This window comes from Sceloporus occidentalis, unplaced genomic scaffold, assembly GCF_023333645.1.
Source record: "Sceloporus occidentalis isolate IW3139 unplaced genomic scaffold, rSceOcc1.0.p SCAF_165, whole genome shotgun sequence".
In the NCBI taxonomy this organism is placed as follows: domain Eukaryota; kingdom Metazoa; phylum Chordata; class Lepidosauria; order Squamata; family Phrynosomatidae; genus Sceloporus; species Sceloporus occidentalis.
The window spans coordinates 993670-1010156 of NW_028317145.1; positions in this window are offsets into that span (position 1 = coordinate 993670).

Below are 16487 nucleotides of genomic sequence, written 5' to 3' on the forward strand. Positions count from 1 at the left end.
CGTGTAAGGAGTTCTAATTGCTTTTACAAAGCTTCGGGTTATATAGAAATCTGACCCTTAGGTTAATAAGCTGGTAGAGGTTTGTGTTATGGAGAATTTATCGTGGGTTGGGTTTTCAATAAAGGAGCCTAGAACCTAATGAAAGGGTCATAAACTTTTGGAGCTATTGGGTGAACCCACGCCAGGCACACTGCACATGACCTGGACGTCTTTTGCTTTATATAAAAGCTGTATGGCACTTGGAAAGGCATCTGCTTATATCTTTAATGCGTACATATAGTGTAGTGTATATATCAGAGGGTCAAACCATAGCTCTTATATTTTAGAGCAGATGTGGATGTTCTAAAAAGCCATTACACAGGTATGATTTCATGCTAAAGTTGCAGGAAAACTTCATATATCAGATCTGTTTTTGAACCCCTGTTTAATATGCACCCACTTTCTAAGTATTGTGAAATTGGGGATTTGGGATTACAGATGAGATTATACAGGAAACATAATTAAGAATTAAGTCATTTTTCATGCCTCCACCTGCATTTTGTTTCCAAACCCAGCCCTTTGTTTGGCTCAGCTCATGTCATGAACAATTACGTGATCGGAACAGGAAGTTTTTGACTGTTTTTTTTTTATCTTTTCTTCATTTAAAATACAAGACTTTATCATATAAATAACCTGTAGCATATATGTATATATCTATGGATCTTATAGACCCTTTATTAAATGACTATTTTTACCCCATCAGTACCAGGATGCATTGAAGGGGTTAATATATTTTACAGTTGTTCTCGTATAGACAATCGTTGTGTCCTTAGGAATAAAGTGACCGTCTTCCTCGTTAAAGTGCTTTACCACTTAACGTACTTATAAGAATGTGTATATTTTTAGTCGCCTTATCATTTGTAAAACTGCTGACCAGCCGATCTTGGTCCAGAAATCCTTGTTGAGTGTCAAGTTTTTTCTACAAAGATGTTTTTCAGCTCTTTCACTTAATTTAAACATATCTGGCTTTCATCATAACATTTTCTACCTTACAACAAAGATTTTCCTATTTATTTTCTTTACTGATCTAAAAAATGATCTGGCTTGGCGTGCCATCTTCCTAACCATATATTTTAATATATTTTTATTTTGTCATGGGTTAAGGTTCAGTAAGTAGGGGCATAATCCCTCTTTATTAAAAGAGCTCAATATCTTTTTCATTGTTTGGATACCAGGGAGGTATCCCTGTTTTCTCCCTGTGAAGGTAAAGCATTCGTCCTCCAGACTAATTAATCATTTTTTGGAAATTGTTATAGCTTCAGGTTTATATTTTACAGATGGTGCCCAAGAAATCCTAATTCTTCCTGACTTCTGTCTAATTAGGGTGATGGGGTGACCTTAACATTTTCAATGTAGAGCCTGTGATTTAAAATACTGTGGTTGAAGAAATCTAACTCCAAAAACAAAATGTAAGCAATCTTCTATGCTTAAAATGTTCTCAAAATGAGCAACTTTTATTTACTTTTAATGGGAAATACAAAATGCGACTTTGTAGATATCAACCAAGGGATATTGGGTAGATCATTTTGAAAACATTAGTAGCTACTAGATGGCATAGCACTTATCCCTGAACGTTGGAAAAAATCCAACAAATATAACATATGACCTGAGTTTATTGATCCCAAGATGTTATAAGTACAATTGGTTTACAAGAGTTGAGGCATTGTTGACAGTGTCATACTTTGTCCAATAGGTTGGGGATGAAGAAAAAGCACTGGAGGTTTATGGATATAAAAAATAAAATAAAAGATTCTAGTACACCGTTCTGAAAGGTGATCAAACCTGAAAATGTTCAATCATCAAGGACATTCCATCTTTAGTTAAGGTGATAGGCCACCTTTCAAACGTTGCACCAGAAACTTTTTTTTTTGGACATTTTTACCACTATCTGCCAAAAAAATTTAATTGGAACATGTAATATGCTCATAACAGTTGTTATAAATCTTTTATGGAGGGTCCTTGGAAAAACAGTCATGTTAAATATGGCCTTGGATGTTGACATTGATGGAAAACTACTTACAAACCACTCAGAATTGAATTCCATAGGGTACGGCCGTAGGTGTTTATGGTGTATGGCTGCATGTATCCATCCAGCGGCCACACGCGGAAGCACGCAGTCTGCTGCTGACACGGCAGTAAGGGTAAGTGTGCGGTGTTATTGGCTACCGGTCCACTGGGCATTTACCTGGTGAGCCAGATGGCCACTCCTGGCCTACAGCTTATACATTAACACGAATATGATCAAACCTCGGCATGGTGAGCCAGCTCACTGGTCACTGAATAGACCATATACAAGCAAAGCTGCTTTTTTTCAAATTTTTCTCTCTGATCCAGCTTTTAAACCAAAATAATTTCAAATGTTCCATTCATCTACATATTTGTAACACGAAGCAAAATGTACCTAAAAATATTTTCTTCCTGTAAATTGTACAGTAAGTGGCAAATTCCAGCACAATGCCTTTTTGTTTAAATAAAAAATATGTATTTCTATCGATTATATAGTATTGTACAATTGTTTGCTACATTTTCATGTTTTTTTTTCTTTGTTCGTTCAATGTTTTGAAAGTTTTAAAATGGAGTATTTTTTATAAATGGTTTGTAATAAAAAATAACGTTTTATTTCAGATCTTGTACTTATCAGTATTAAAGCAATATTTGGAAACTGCATCGTGAATATTGCATTATAGTCTTCCTGTGTGACAAGTACATGTTCGTGGCTGCTGAAAATTTAACCATTGAAGTGCCAGAGGGATCAGTGCATTTCTTTAAAATGAAATATGCTCCCCTTTGGAACCCAGGGTTAAGTTAAACATTCTTCGAAGTGTGCAAGCCTTTCCCTAACTTCATCACTACATCGGGTATTATTTTGTGTTAAAGCAGATCTGTCACTTTTCCCAAATCCAACACTTTACAGTTCTGTACATTAAACAAACCCATATAACTGTGCTTATAAGACTCGTGCAAATGATGTCCATTTGTTTTTGGACAATAAATACAATTTCTCGCCCTTTCAGTTCAGATGAAATTCGGAGGGCTTCTTCTAAAAAACAAAACTCATTCCCGCACATTCTCTTATGCTCTCTCACACTCTAATTCACTCACACTCTCACGCTCTCATTTAGTACTGTCTCTCAATGGCTCCCTACCTCCTCCGCAGACTGCTCCTGTGTCCCTGTCTACTTTTCCATATTTCTGCTTTTTCTCTTGCTTCTTGTTCCACTGACTTCTTTCTTCATCCACTTCTCCCCAGTATCATCTCCGGTAACCATGCCTCCTGGAGCGTTTCCGCAAAAGGAACGGAGCCTCCGGCACAGCCTCTCTCCAGATTGGAGAAGCAGGGTACAGGATGTGCAAGCGTAAGGATCTGAGCGACTTTGACAAGGACCAAATTGTGATGGCTAGAAAACTGGGTCAGAAAATCTTGGGGGGGGGGGAAGCTGGCCCATGTAGTCAAATCCAACAGACAAGCTACTGTAGCTTAAATTGCTGAAAAAGTTCATGCTGGTTCCAGGGGCGTAACTAGAAACCAAGGGGCCCTGGTGTGAAAAATTGCCCCGGGCCCCCAACTTCAACAGCTAATCTTACATCAGGACATAATACATGCAAGATATCTGATATTCACATCTAAGAGCTTTATTCACTAAAGGGTGAGTTGAAAGGAGAGTTGTGGTTTCAACCTCCATACATCCCTTTTGATTATGAAGGACCAACACTGGTAGGAGTCTCCCCCAAGAAGGGGGACCTGGCCCTAGCATTTATTTAAGTATACATTATACAGCACCATTCACTAGGATTGGATCTACATAATGTATAGCGAAATGAATGAACTCTCCGTTTAGTGAATAGATCCCAATAGGGCTGTATGTGATTCTACCATATTCTCTTGAAGACATCTAGTGCCATCTATTGGTCAAAAAATATTTGCAGCGTCTCAAAAACACATCCTGTTTGATACATTGTTCTTCATACCATCGAATTTTAAGAACAATTAGACAAATAGGAAACAAATATCAGAAATCAGAAAATAAATAAGGAAACAATTCATGCAAATACATGCACAGCCATACTAATGAAAAGGGAAGCAGTTATACATTAGTCTTTTAAATGATTTTAGATTAAAAAAAGCAGAAATATTGGTTTTTGTATAGAGTGTCCATTTGCTGGTAGAATAATAATTACCAATAAGTACCCAAGTAATGTACAAACTTAGGATACTTTGACACAGTGGCTGGCTCTGCAATCTATGGCCATAAAGTGCGACAGATATTTATGCCTTAGATGGGTGTTTTTTTAATGGTGTTCGCTGGGTATGCGCTGAATTCACAGTAATGTAGGTCGGCAATGACCTCTCGTCATACCCTTTAAATATACGTATTGTAAGAAGTGCTGTGTAAATTGTTGACACTATATAAATAAAAGATAACAGTAATAATAATTAAGATGATCGGATCCAGCCCATTTACACTACTCTGACATCATATGCCAGCACACAGAGATGTGCACTGCGATACGCAAAGATCTTTACCATAAAGGCGGGGATCCCCTGTTTTGATGGAACTAGGCTTTTGTGTTATACCAGTCAGTTTTTGAAGTATACAGGTTCAGAACAGATTTTTTGTTCATTGTAAAATAACACCATGTATCGATAGGTATCAGTTTTATGAGTATGCTGCTAGTGTAAGGAATTATGCTCATTCAGGGCAATGTTTCAGTTTATGTGGTCTGTTTTTATTTTCATATTTGTGTTTGAGGAAAAAAACTAACTGGACCATCTAGTCTCCATTTATCAGCTTTGGAGTTGCTTTATGCACATCCCCATTTTACTTACTATTTTAGAATTTTCTTTATGATCTGCCAGGAAAAATTATTTCATGTTGCGGAGCACCTGTGCAAGCACACTACCGCCACCAGGTGGCAGCACTGTTCATGGCCTAATGAAAAGCTAACATATTTGCAGAGAGCTTGCAGTTGAGTGCATAGAGGTCCCCCCTCCAGGACTGGCATGTGTAACCTATTCCACTTTCAGTGTTATTAGCTGTAGATGATGGGGATAATTGGGGGGATCCTTTGAAAGTTACAACTTGTGTGATGAGGGTCACCTTATTGTATATTAAATATGGAAATATCTTACCCTACATTACATTTCACAATTCACAAAGTACAATAAGTATACAGTATGTACTAAAACCTACTTTATGTGTATAAAATGGGACAGCCGTTGTAACTTCCTGTTGATTATGCCTCTCCATTAAGAAAGAGGCTGATGCTATATTTCTGGTTGTGTGTCTCCCTGGGTATTTTAGTGTGTCTGGGTATGTATGTTAGTGTATGCATGTGTGTCTGGGTGTATTAGTGTGTGTGTGTGTGTCCGGGTATGTTAGTATGTGAAGATGTGTCTGGGTATGTTAAAATGGGTGTTTGGGTATGTTAGCATGTATATCTGGGTAAGTTAGTAAAAGTGTGTTTGTATGTTAGTGCGTGTGGGTATTTTAGTGTGTGTGAACATACCGTATTTTTCGCTCTATAAGACGCACCTGCTGATAAGACGCACCTAGATTTTAGAGGAGAAAAAAAAGGAAAAAATATTTTGAGCTAAAAAATGGGCTAAAATATTTATTACAATAACTGAATAAGCTATGAACACAGTAAGACACACACAGTAAGACACACACAGACACAGTAAGACACACACAGACACAGTGAGACACACACACACACACACACAGTAAGACACACACACACACAGTAAGACACACACACAAACACAGTAAGACACACACAGTAAGACCTCCCTCCCTAACCCCCCTTCTCAGTATCTCCCCTCTAACTCCCTAACCCCCCCTTCTCAGGATCTCCCCTCTAACTCCCTAACCCCCCCCTTCTCAGGATCTCCCCTCTAACTCCCTAACCCCCCCTTCTCAGGATCTCCCCCCCCCCGCCCCGGTCACTTACCTTAAACTCCTGTGTTGGAAGCGTGAGGCGTTTGTCTCGGGTGCCGGCGCTTCACTGCTGAGCGCCGGCGTCTGACGTCATATGCCGGCGCCCAGCGTAAAGCGCCGGCACCCGAGACAAACGCTTCCAACACAGGAGTTGAAGCGCTGAGGCAGGCGGCAGTGGCGGCGGCCGCCGCCAGCACAAGGATTCCTGTATATCTGTCAGGCAGGGGGGCCCGAGAGTTGCCGAGCGGTTGTCTTCAGCAACCGCTCGGCACCCCTTGGGCCCCCCTGACTGGCAGAAATCCAGGACTCCTCTGCTGGCGGCCGCCGCCGCCGCCGCCGCCGCCTGCCTCAGTTGCGACCCCGGATTTATCGGCGTATAACACGCAGGTAGGGTTTAAGCTCCGGATTTTAGTTAAAAAAGTGCGTGTTATACGCCGATAAATACGGTATATCGTTGCCCCCCCCCCCCCCTCCCTGCCTGCATCTTCGCTCCATAAGACGCGGCTGATTTTTCATCCTACTTTGGGAGGAAAAAAACTGCGTCTTATGGAGCGAAAAATACGGTATGTCTTTGGTCATGTGAGTTTGAGTGTGTCTGGGTATGTTAGTATGTGTCCGTCTGGTTGTGTTAGTTTGAGTATCAGGGTATGTTTGTGTGGGTGTCTGGGTGTGTACATGAATTCTGAATGTGCGTTACGCAGAGTGTCTAGTTGTATTGGTGTAAGTGTGCATGCATTAGTGTGAGTGTCTCTCCCGACATTTAACACGGGACGTATTTATACGTCTGCATGGTCCTCAGTGGGCCGCACCTCAATGTCCGACAGGCCGCATGTTGGAAGCTCCCTGCCATATGGAAATCCATCTTAACTTCATGTTTTAAGAATCTGGATTCTTCACCTACATTAAGTTAGCACTGTCATATCATGAAGATGTTGATGGCTATTAGGTTGAGGGGAGACCTCTATCATAGCTTTCACCATGTGGTGTATTGAAGGAGGGTGTCATATCCTAGTGTTCTACTTTAGTACATCACGAGGAAGCTGAGGGCTAATGTAGGTGAATGGTCGATTCTGGTCAAAACTCTGCCTCTAATCCCGCCAATGAAGATGTCTTGCTTTAGGAACCTGACATTTTTGGGGTATTTCTAGCGTTCTAGAAGCTGTGATGGTTACAGCTTCATTTTAACGCTATGATGCAGAGCTGTCTGGCGCTCAGGGATGTCGCCATGGCCCCTCTTGTGTTGAAGGAAATAAGAAGCAGGTTTGATTACTGACTGCTGTTTTCTGTGCACACATAAACCAGCACTTTCATGGCAACACAGGAAAGCAGTCATCTACAGTTACCATGACAACAATGAGCTGAAGCCATTTCATCACAGTCCGCTACATCATTTCCAGGAAAATGTACACAATCTGAACAACTTGAAAACAACAGAGAGGACAGAATGGCTTTCTCCTCTTCTTCATCTGAGACATGAAATGGTTTTATAAACAATAAAAAAAACACCCGCACACAAAAGTAAGGGCCGGTACAGTTTGCCTTTCACATAAATTTGTGTTAATTTGAGAATCCATTTCTGCTTTTTCTTTACTTTGGAAAATGGCTCCTATCCAAAAGTCAATTTCACAAATTTACAGACAGATTAAGAGAATGTTGCAATTTCTTGAGGACAGAGTTGTGGAATTAAGGGGAGGGGGGGGGGTACATAGAAAAAAAACCTGCTGCCTTACTGTTCTGACAGAAACGCTTAGAAAGCAAATGTCTCTGATGTTCTAGAGAATTTGTTTACGAAGCCTTTAATTTTAGCTGTCAATGTTAAAACGCTGGCTAACACAGTCCTGGCTCAACCCAAGCAGAGCTCGGCAGGCACACAACGTCAAATTCCATATTTGTCTTCTGTCTTAGAGTTTTACTGAGGTTATCTGCACCGAGTCCCACAGACTCCTTCGCGGGGATATGTTGATAAACTCAACTCAAATTCACAGCAAAATCAGTAACATTGTAGTCTTCAAGATCTAGCTGCTGATGGATGACTGTTGTTGTCATCCGTAATATTTGTGACCAGGTAGTCTTTTGGTAATATTGCTTTGTCTAAACAATCCCCTTATAGGTTGTGGAGTGTGGGAATGTTGCCCGTTCATCCAGTATAGCATTTGTGAGGTCAGGCGCTGATGTTGGACGAGAAGGCCTGGTTCGCAAACTTCTGTTCCAGTTCACCCCAAAGGTGTTCAGTGGGATAATAGTGATCTTCGGCTTGTGTGCAGCTGGTAAGCCATGGAAAACCATTTCATGAAGCTCCTGATGTGCTTGTGCTGATGTAGCTACCAGAGGCGGTTTGGAGCTCAGTAACACATCATGCTACAGAGGACAGGCACTGTGTCCTCCAGAACCTGGCAGCCCCTCTCTGTGAGAGTGAGTGGTCTGCCACGCCGTGGCTGAGCTGCTGTTACTCCTAGAAGCTTCCACTTCATAATAATAGCACTTTAGGGCACAAATTGTGGCAAAGGTGGAATCTTATGAAAATTCCGTATTTAAAGTCACTGAGCTCTCCGGTGCGGCCCATTCGATTGCCATTGTTTGCCTATGGAGAATGCTGCCTGTGCTCTTAATGTTTTATGCCTGTTTCGGTGTGACTGAAACACCTAAACTCAATAATTAGGAGGGGGGCCACATACTTTTTGTCATATAGTTTGTCAGTGGGTGTTCCTGTCACACCTGTTTGTTTTTTTAATAAGAGTGTACATTTGGACCCAGGGTCTTTGATTGTCTAGATGAACTGTGATTTGTTTCTTTCTAGTCCCACTACTCTGCCCAGCAGCTGTATAACGGCAAACAATTTCTCAGTTAAACATCTCACATAGTGCCATGTAGCACTTTACACCTATTTCCAATCTATATGTCCTGATAAAATAAAAGGAATTATTATGCTTTGATTATATCTGTGACAAAATATACATGTAACTGTTTGGTAGTTGCATAATAGTGCTTTACTCCAGAGTTCCATGCACAGGGGCAAGCCTAGGGTTAGTGATGCCTGGGTGCCTATTGCTTTGGCAGATTCTTCACTTGAGGAGGCAGGAACACAGTGTATGTGAGCAGCCAGAAAGTAGGCTCCAGGTGAGGTAAGGGGATTAAAGGGAGAGTGAGTGAGTATGTATGTCTATGTGTGACTGTGTATGTGTGTTTGCATTAATGTGAACGTGTGTGTGTACGAGAGTGTGAGTGTGAATGTATAAATGTGTTAGCAAGCATGTGTGTTTTAGAATGTGTGTTAGTGTGAGTATGTGTAAGTACATGTTAGTGTAAGTATATGTGTGTTAGCATAAATTTTATAAGTGTGACAGTTTGTGTTAATATATGTGCCAGTGTCTGTTAGTTAGTGTGGGGGGGGGCAGGGGCCACTTGTATGTTCCTGCCCACTGGGCCATTAGATGTCATACGTCCTCTGCAACCCCCTTAGTTAACATATGTACACAAATACTAACAGGCAAACTCACTGTAACACCCACTCATGATAACACTATAAAACAAACACCTACATGCTCAATCTAGCACTCACGTACACATACATACACACATCCTCTTTTTTCCTGCCCTTTCACTGTTCCCTTCCTCAAACCCGCTAACCCTAGGCTCACCCCTGCTAACACACTCATATCAACACCATATACTAACAACCACTGACACAGACTGGAGCTAACACCATATGCTAACTCTAACACCATATAGTAACAGACACACATAAAGCCAACACCAGTGGCGGATCTACCGGGGTCGCAGGGGTCGCGACTGCGACCGGGCCCCGGCGGCAGGGGGGCCCAAGCCAAGGGGCCGCCCGAAATCTTTTTTAAGTTTTTTTTTAAAAATAAGGCAGGGGCGTCCAACATGCGGCCCGCGGGCCAAATGCGGCCCGCGAGACCTCGAGGTGCGGCCCGCGTAAGATCGGCAGCCAGGGCAACCGATCTTACACGAGCCGCACCTCAAGCCCTGCTACTTACTTGTGGGAGGGTCTTCTGGACAGCACAGAGGAAGCGGAGTTCACGTGACATCCTACTTCCTCTGTGCTTTAGCAGAGAAGGCAGAGGGAGGCCGCGCCCCCTGCTGAAGTCTGTGAGCGGCATCGAGGAGCTGTAGTGCAGGTAAGGGGGGTGGGGAGGGTGTTTGAATAAGTGTGTGTGATTGAGGGAATTAATCTGTGAATGAATGATTATATGAATAAATGAGTGTGTGTGTGTGTGTGTGTGTGATAGCATGGATGTGTAAGTGCTGGAACCTAGGCATGATGGGACTGTGATTGCTGTTAGCAATCACACTCCTATCATGCCAAGTCAGCCAGTACATGCTGAAACCTGGCCAGCTGCCCCCCTTGTGTAGTGATGCTGCCAGCAGTATGGGGTCTGCACTTACAGCCACCCTGTACCAGCATGTACTGGCTGACTTGGCATGATAGGAGTGTGATTGCTAACAGCAATCACAGTCCCATAATGCCTAGGTTCCAGCATTTACTGGATGGATGTGTAAGTGCTGGAACCTAGGCATGATGGGACTGTGATTGCTGTTAGCAATCACACTCCTATCATGCCAAGTCAGCCAGTACATGCTGAAACCTGGCTAGCTGCCCCCTTGTGTATTGATGCTGCCAGCAGTATGGGGTCTGCACATCACTTACAGCCATCCTGTACCAGCGTGTATTGGCTGACTTGGCATGATAGGAGTGTGATTGCTAACAGCAATCAGAGTCCCATCATGCCTAGGTTCCAGCATTTACTGGATGGATGTGTAAGTGCTGGAACCTAGGCATGATGGGACTGTGACTACTGTTAGCAATCACACTCCTATCATGCCAAGTCAGCCAGTACATGCTGAAACCTAGCTAGCTGCCCTCCTTGTGTAGTGATGCTGCCAGCAGTATGGGGTCTGCACATCACTTACAGCCACCCTGTACCAGCATGTACTGGCTGACTTGGCATGATAGGAGTGTGATTGCTAACAGCAATCACAGCGAGCACAGTCCCATCATGCCTAGGTACCAGCATTTACTGGTTGCCTGGGTATGATAGGAGTGTGATTGCTGTTAGCAATCACACTCCTATCATGCCAAGTCATATTGCTAATTTTGTCCAATTGTGTGTTACCTACTTTTATTAAACATGTGAGTTTTTATTATTATTTTTAAAGGTGGGGGTCATTTTCGGTTTTGGCTAAGTGAACCCTGAATGTTTTGGTCCAGAATTTTCATTTTAGTTCATCCCTAGAATAAATCTAGGGAATCCTGAATTTGTAGTTGCAAAACTTTCAAGGCCCAGAAATCAGTGAGAGGAAGAGTAAAGGTTTTGTGTCATTTTACGTTATTTTAATCTGCATATTTTATTAAAGGCCATATTTTTTGTCACAGTGAAAAATGAGTGCGGCCCGCGCACGTATACAATTCTGATGAAGTGGCCCACTGCAGAAAAAACTTGGACACCCCTGGATTATGCCCTTTGTACATGCGCCCCTTTTTCTTTGATTTTTTTACAGATATGATTCAATATGTAAATTGAATTTGTTGAATTAGTTGAAAAAAAATTGTTGGGTAAAAATCATGTTTTTTGGGGGGGGTGGGGGATCCCTTAACAGATTCTCGCACCCGGGCCCTGAGGCGTCTAGTTACGCCCCTGGCCAACACCATACACTCACACGCAAACAGTAACACAATATACTAGTACACATGCTCATGCACACTCAAACTAACACAAAACAATGACATATACACATTCCCCAACACCATACACTCAGCATGCTCCAATATCATTTACTCTTAACACACTAACATTTACAGAGGGTGGTAAATAAATGGAACAGCCTCCCATCAGAACTGGTAGAGGCCAATACATACAAGGGAATATAAACATGCATTGGGTAGACATAAAGCTATCCAGAATCTAAGACAAGATCAAGGACTGATTAAGATTTGAGTATGACATTGTGAAAAATGGTCAGACTAGATCGGCTGAATGTTTCTTATCTGCCTTAAAATTGTATGTGTCTATGTAACAGACACAAGCGCCAACACCATACACTCACACACACATTCTAGCACTATACACTAACACACACTCTCAAAAACCACACTAACGAACATGTGTGGATACATGCACTCTAACACAATACACTTTACACAAACACGTAGACACATTCACTCTCATCCTCTTACTCTACCCCTTCTCCATTTCCCGCCGTCAGTGTAGCTCCCACATCCTCCATTACCTTGCACAGAGCCCTGTCTACAATGCAGAGTGCGAGCTGCCTTGTGACTATTTTTGAAACCTATGGGGGGGGGGCACTAACCTTTAATATAAACTGCAGCTTCAGGGCTGCAACGGAACATCTTCTCAGTGGTTTTTGGAAGCAGCCAGTGTCATAAAGCACTCCATTTGAAATCAATGTGAGTGTTGCCCAAAAAGTTTCATTAGACCCCTACTCAGAGCGTTTGCTGAGCAAATAGCAGGGAAAGGGGCAAATGCATATAGGGCGATTTTGCGGAATCTTTTTCAACAGAGTAAAAACACAAATTTAAAGGGATCAATCTAAAACGCTATCATATGCGTTACAGTGTCTGTGATGACTGGAGTGTCCCTTTAAGCTGAGAAGATGAGATTCTGCTAAGATTTGGAATTTGATCGCACATAACAACCCGTCTACCCATTTGTTTCTGACCTAAAGACTACGACTTTAATCAGTCCTAAACCAAACCCCATTACCTCTGGGGCTGAAAGTCCTGCTTCCTCAATGAAAGAACATTAGTCTCCCCAGCATCACAGAAACATTGTAATGCCAGCATTTAATAACAGAACCTGGATCTACTACTCTTTCAGCTAAACCCCCCCCCCCCCCCGTGACTGCAGATGATGAAGCCTGCCTTGTGCTCCTTAATCATGTCTGGGCTCAAACAAGGGAACACCCATCCTGGAACTAAACATATGGTACATTAGAGAAGATCCCCAGACCAGAGAGATGAAATCACATCAAATGAGAAGGGGTGATGTAAAGCACCAGGCACTGCTTCTACAGACTGTACAGGGAGGCAGGAGACGTTATTACATGAAGCCAGTAGCTGTTATTACATGAAGCCAGTAGATGTTATTACATGAAGCCAGTAGATGTTATTACATGACGCCAGTAGATGTTATTACATGAAGCCGGTGGCCCCAGCTCTGTATAGAGGAAGTGAGGCTGACGTGCAGCTTCCTGATGCTTGAATACAGGGCTGGGTGGGGACTGCAGACCTCCTTGCACACAGCAGCTCAGAGCCTCTGAACACTGCTCAGGGAGGGCTGCGCTGCAAATCACTCTGGGAAGGCTGCAAAACCCAAGGTAAAACCCTTCATATTTTCATAAAAAATATATACTTGCAAACCTGACCCCACCAGAGTGTTAAGCATTGATCAGAAGCTAATCTTGCATTTTTCCCCCATTTATTTGCTTGATTGTTCATTGAAATATTCATTTTCTGTTAGCAGAATTCTTTTTTTTTTCTTTTCTTTCTTAACCCTTTGCATTACCAGTGGTGTAAACCACACTTTGTGTGTAGCTCAAACAGCTGTCATTTAAAGAGTTAACAATGAAGCCCATCACATTCATTGTGATTGGAATACACGATGGGAAAACAATGGATATCCTTTTGTGTGTTTTAATCATCATACGTGTTCTATGGCTAAACAAAGGAGGGTTGTGTATATCAAGGTGCGGGCATTTATTTGGTGTTAATATATATATATATATATAAGGAGTAATTGGATATGAATGTGATATACTTTTTTATAAGAAGAAGAGTCTGCTGTGGATTCTAGATTATAATCAGGCAATCTGGACTTTAATAAATGGTTAAACACATCTGTTTACAAATATTGTAGCAGTATTTGTAAACAGAAATCTTAATCACCTTTGCGTAACAATTTTCTGTTTTTATCCAAAGCCTGAAAGAATTACACTTAAAAATAATTAATAATAATAATTAATATTTTTCTAAAATTGTTTAAAGAACAGTATGGGGTGGTTCTTGGGGGGTTTTTTTGGTTTTTTGGGGGGTTTTTTTGCTACAATACCTGTTTTTTCTTTGTACAATCATTAGTACAATGCTTTTTCTGCAAGGCTGTCTGGCAAGCAGACATCTTTGTGTATTAAAGACATTTACATTCATTTAGTATATCGTGCATCTGCATGGGGAATAGATTCAGCAGAGATGTTACATTTTAAAAAATATTTTAAATATGTAAAAAATCGTGTAAAGTATGAAAATCCTATTGTCTAAGACAAATCTTAGAATGGCAGATGCACTCGGTACATAACAACAATTTTTTTTTTTTTAAAGAATCTCTGTGAATGCTAATCTAACCAGTGGACTATTTTAGTTCTGTTGCCATAGCAACCGTGTGTGTCGTCATATTTTAAATTTCTTTTAGTGTGAATGTCTAAGCATCTAGAAATGTTATTTATGGTGGCATAAAAAATATTTAGAACTACATTGATTATATTAGTCATAATCATTTACATATATGTATGCATATCCTATTACAACGTCACTACCGACTTTTAGATGTATTGATGAATCGTAATCCATAGACACACTTTTATTTTTCTAAAATTTTATTATTTCAGCCAGAAGTGCATGAAAAAATTAAAACAACTTAAATCTGCTATTTTTTGGCAAGGAAAGGGTTAAGCATATAGGATTTAGGTAGCGTTACAAAGGGTATCTGGCAAATTTCGGCTTTGTGTTTAACTTTTGACCTCCCATCTGTCGCTAGCGCAGATACCCTGTGGATATGTGACATATATTTGCATAAATTAGCATTTTCAAGTTTCACAAAAAAAATGCAGATTGCGGTTTCAATTAGGTGACATTAATCATTCAGGCTGTATTGGTGAAAGCGGAAAATTTTAAATCTGCGTGCATTAAGAGAGCACAGGTGTATCCCGGACAGATAAAGATATAGGTTCTTGTATCCTTACTGGGCCTATACGACGGTCTTCAATATATGGAGTGTTGCTGACCCTTTGGTGACTCAGGTATACTTCTTCACTTCTGCTTTAGATAGTGAAGTATAGTGAGACAGACATTTTTTGTCCTTTTGGATAACCTCCATTGTGAAATTTCAAGAGCATTAGGGTTATGATGTCTAAAATAGTCACTTTCTGCTATTATAAAGAATAACCTTATGGTGGCTGCTCCTACTGGCTCAAAGCCCAAGGATGCTGTCCTTTTGGGATTTGACTCATTCATAAAATAGTTTCAAGATTCTTTATATAAAATGATAGATGGGGCACTTCACAGTTTTTCTCTCTCTCTTATTTACTGTATTTATTGGGGAGGATACGGTCCTTTTATTATATTTGCCTCTGGGCCTGTCAAATACATAACAAGGTTGCCATAGAAGATTTGCTCTGCGTATAATTTGGCTATGAAGCTTGAGTCCAGTCTGCAATAAAATCACGTTTGTGCGTATTCTGTATGTTAAAAAGGGTTCAGCGCGGTGTCCTAAAACCAGGTCTTCTTTGAGCTGATCACGTGCTTGCCTACAGCAGACGAGAAGCTGAGGTTTGCAGTACCTCTTTGTACACACATCGCATAAACAAAAGGCCAGCCGCAGATAACAGAAATGAGTCAGGCGTTGGGCCAGAGATTAATAAGGCCCTTTCAGCTAGAGAAACACTACAACTATCCATTGTAACCAGACGGTGATGTCCCCGCATAGATCTGCTTCACTTAGAATTGTTCATTCAAATTTGTGCTTGTAATTAGTTTCATTGTCCCTTAAAGATCTTCTTTCTCTTAGTAACTAAAGTAGATACAGTAGGCTTTTCATGTGTTACTACCATGCTTGGTACATCTGGATCGGCAGGGGATTATAGGGATTGTAGTTCAATAACTGATCAGAGATCATTTCATGTATTCAATACCCCAGTTCCACCCTTTTGAGAACAGAGGTGTAGTAAAGATTACTGTTTTCATCGATATAGACTCATTTTTAAGTTGGGTATGAGATTTTTGCATCTATTAGAAGATCCTTTGGCATTTCCAAGTGATATACAGTTAAATCCCGTTGTGTGTTTTACGGTCAAATACATAATTAGATGGAACCTTTTTATGTCATGTCGCCATACAATGTACTAATATCTAAGAAATTTTGCATTGGATAAAAAAATAAAATTTTTGTATAACTTGTAGTGTACAGATTTTTTTTAGACACCGAATGGCTTGTGTTTGAGTTTGCAATTGTACAGCGTAAGGTACTGAAACACAATGACTAAGGAGGTGTTATGGGAATTGAATCCAGTTTCAGACATTGTGTCTCAGTTGGTGAGTTAATCAAATGAGTTACACCCAATTAGTTTGTCTCCTTGTGCATAGAAGATTGTGCTACCAAAAGATGTCTATATCTTTGTGACCTTGCTATGTAAAACCTAGCTGCTCAAAAAACAGAGGCACATATTTAGTCGAATATTTTCCTGAACACAAGCGTTGGA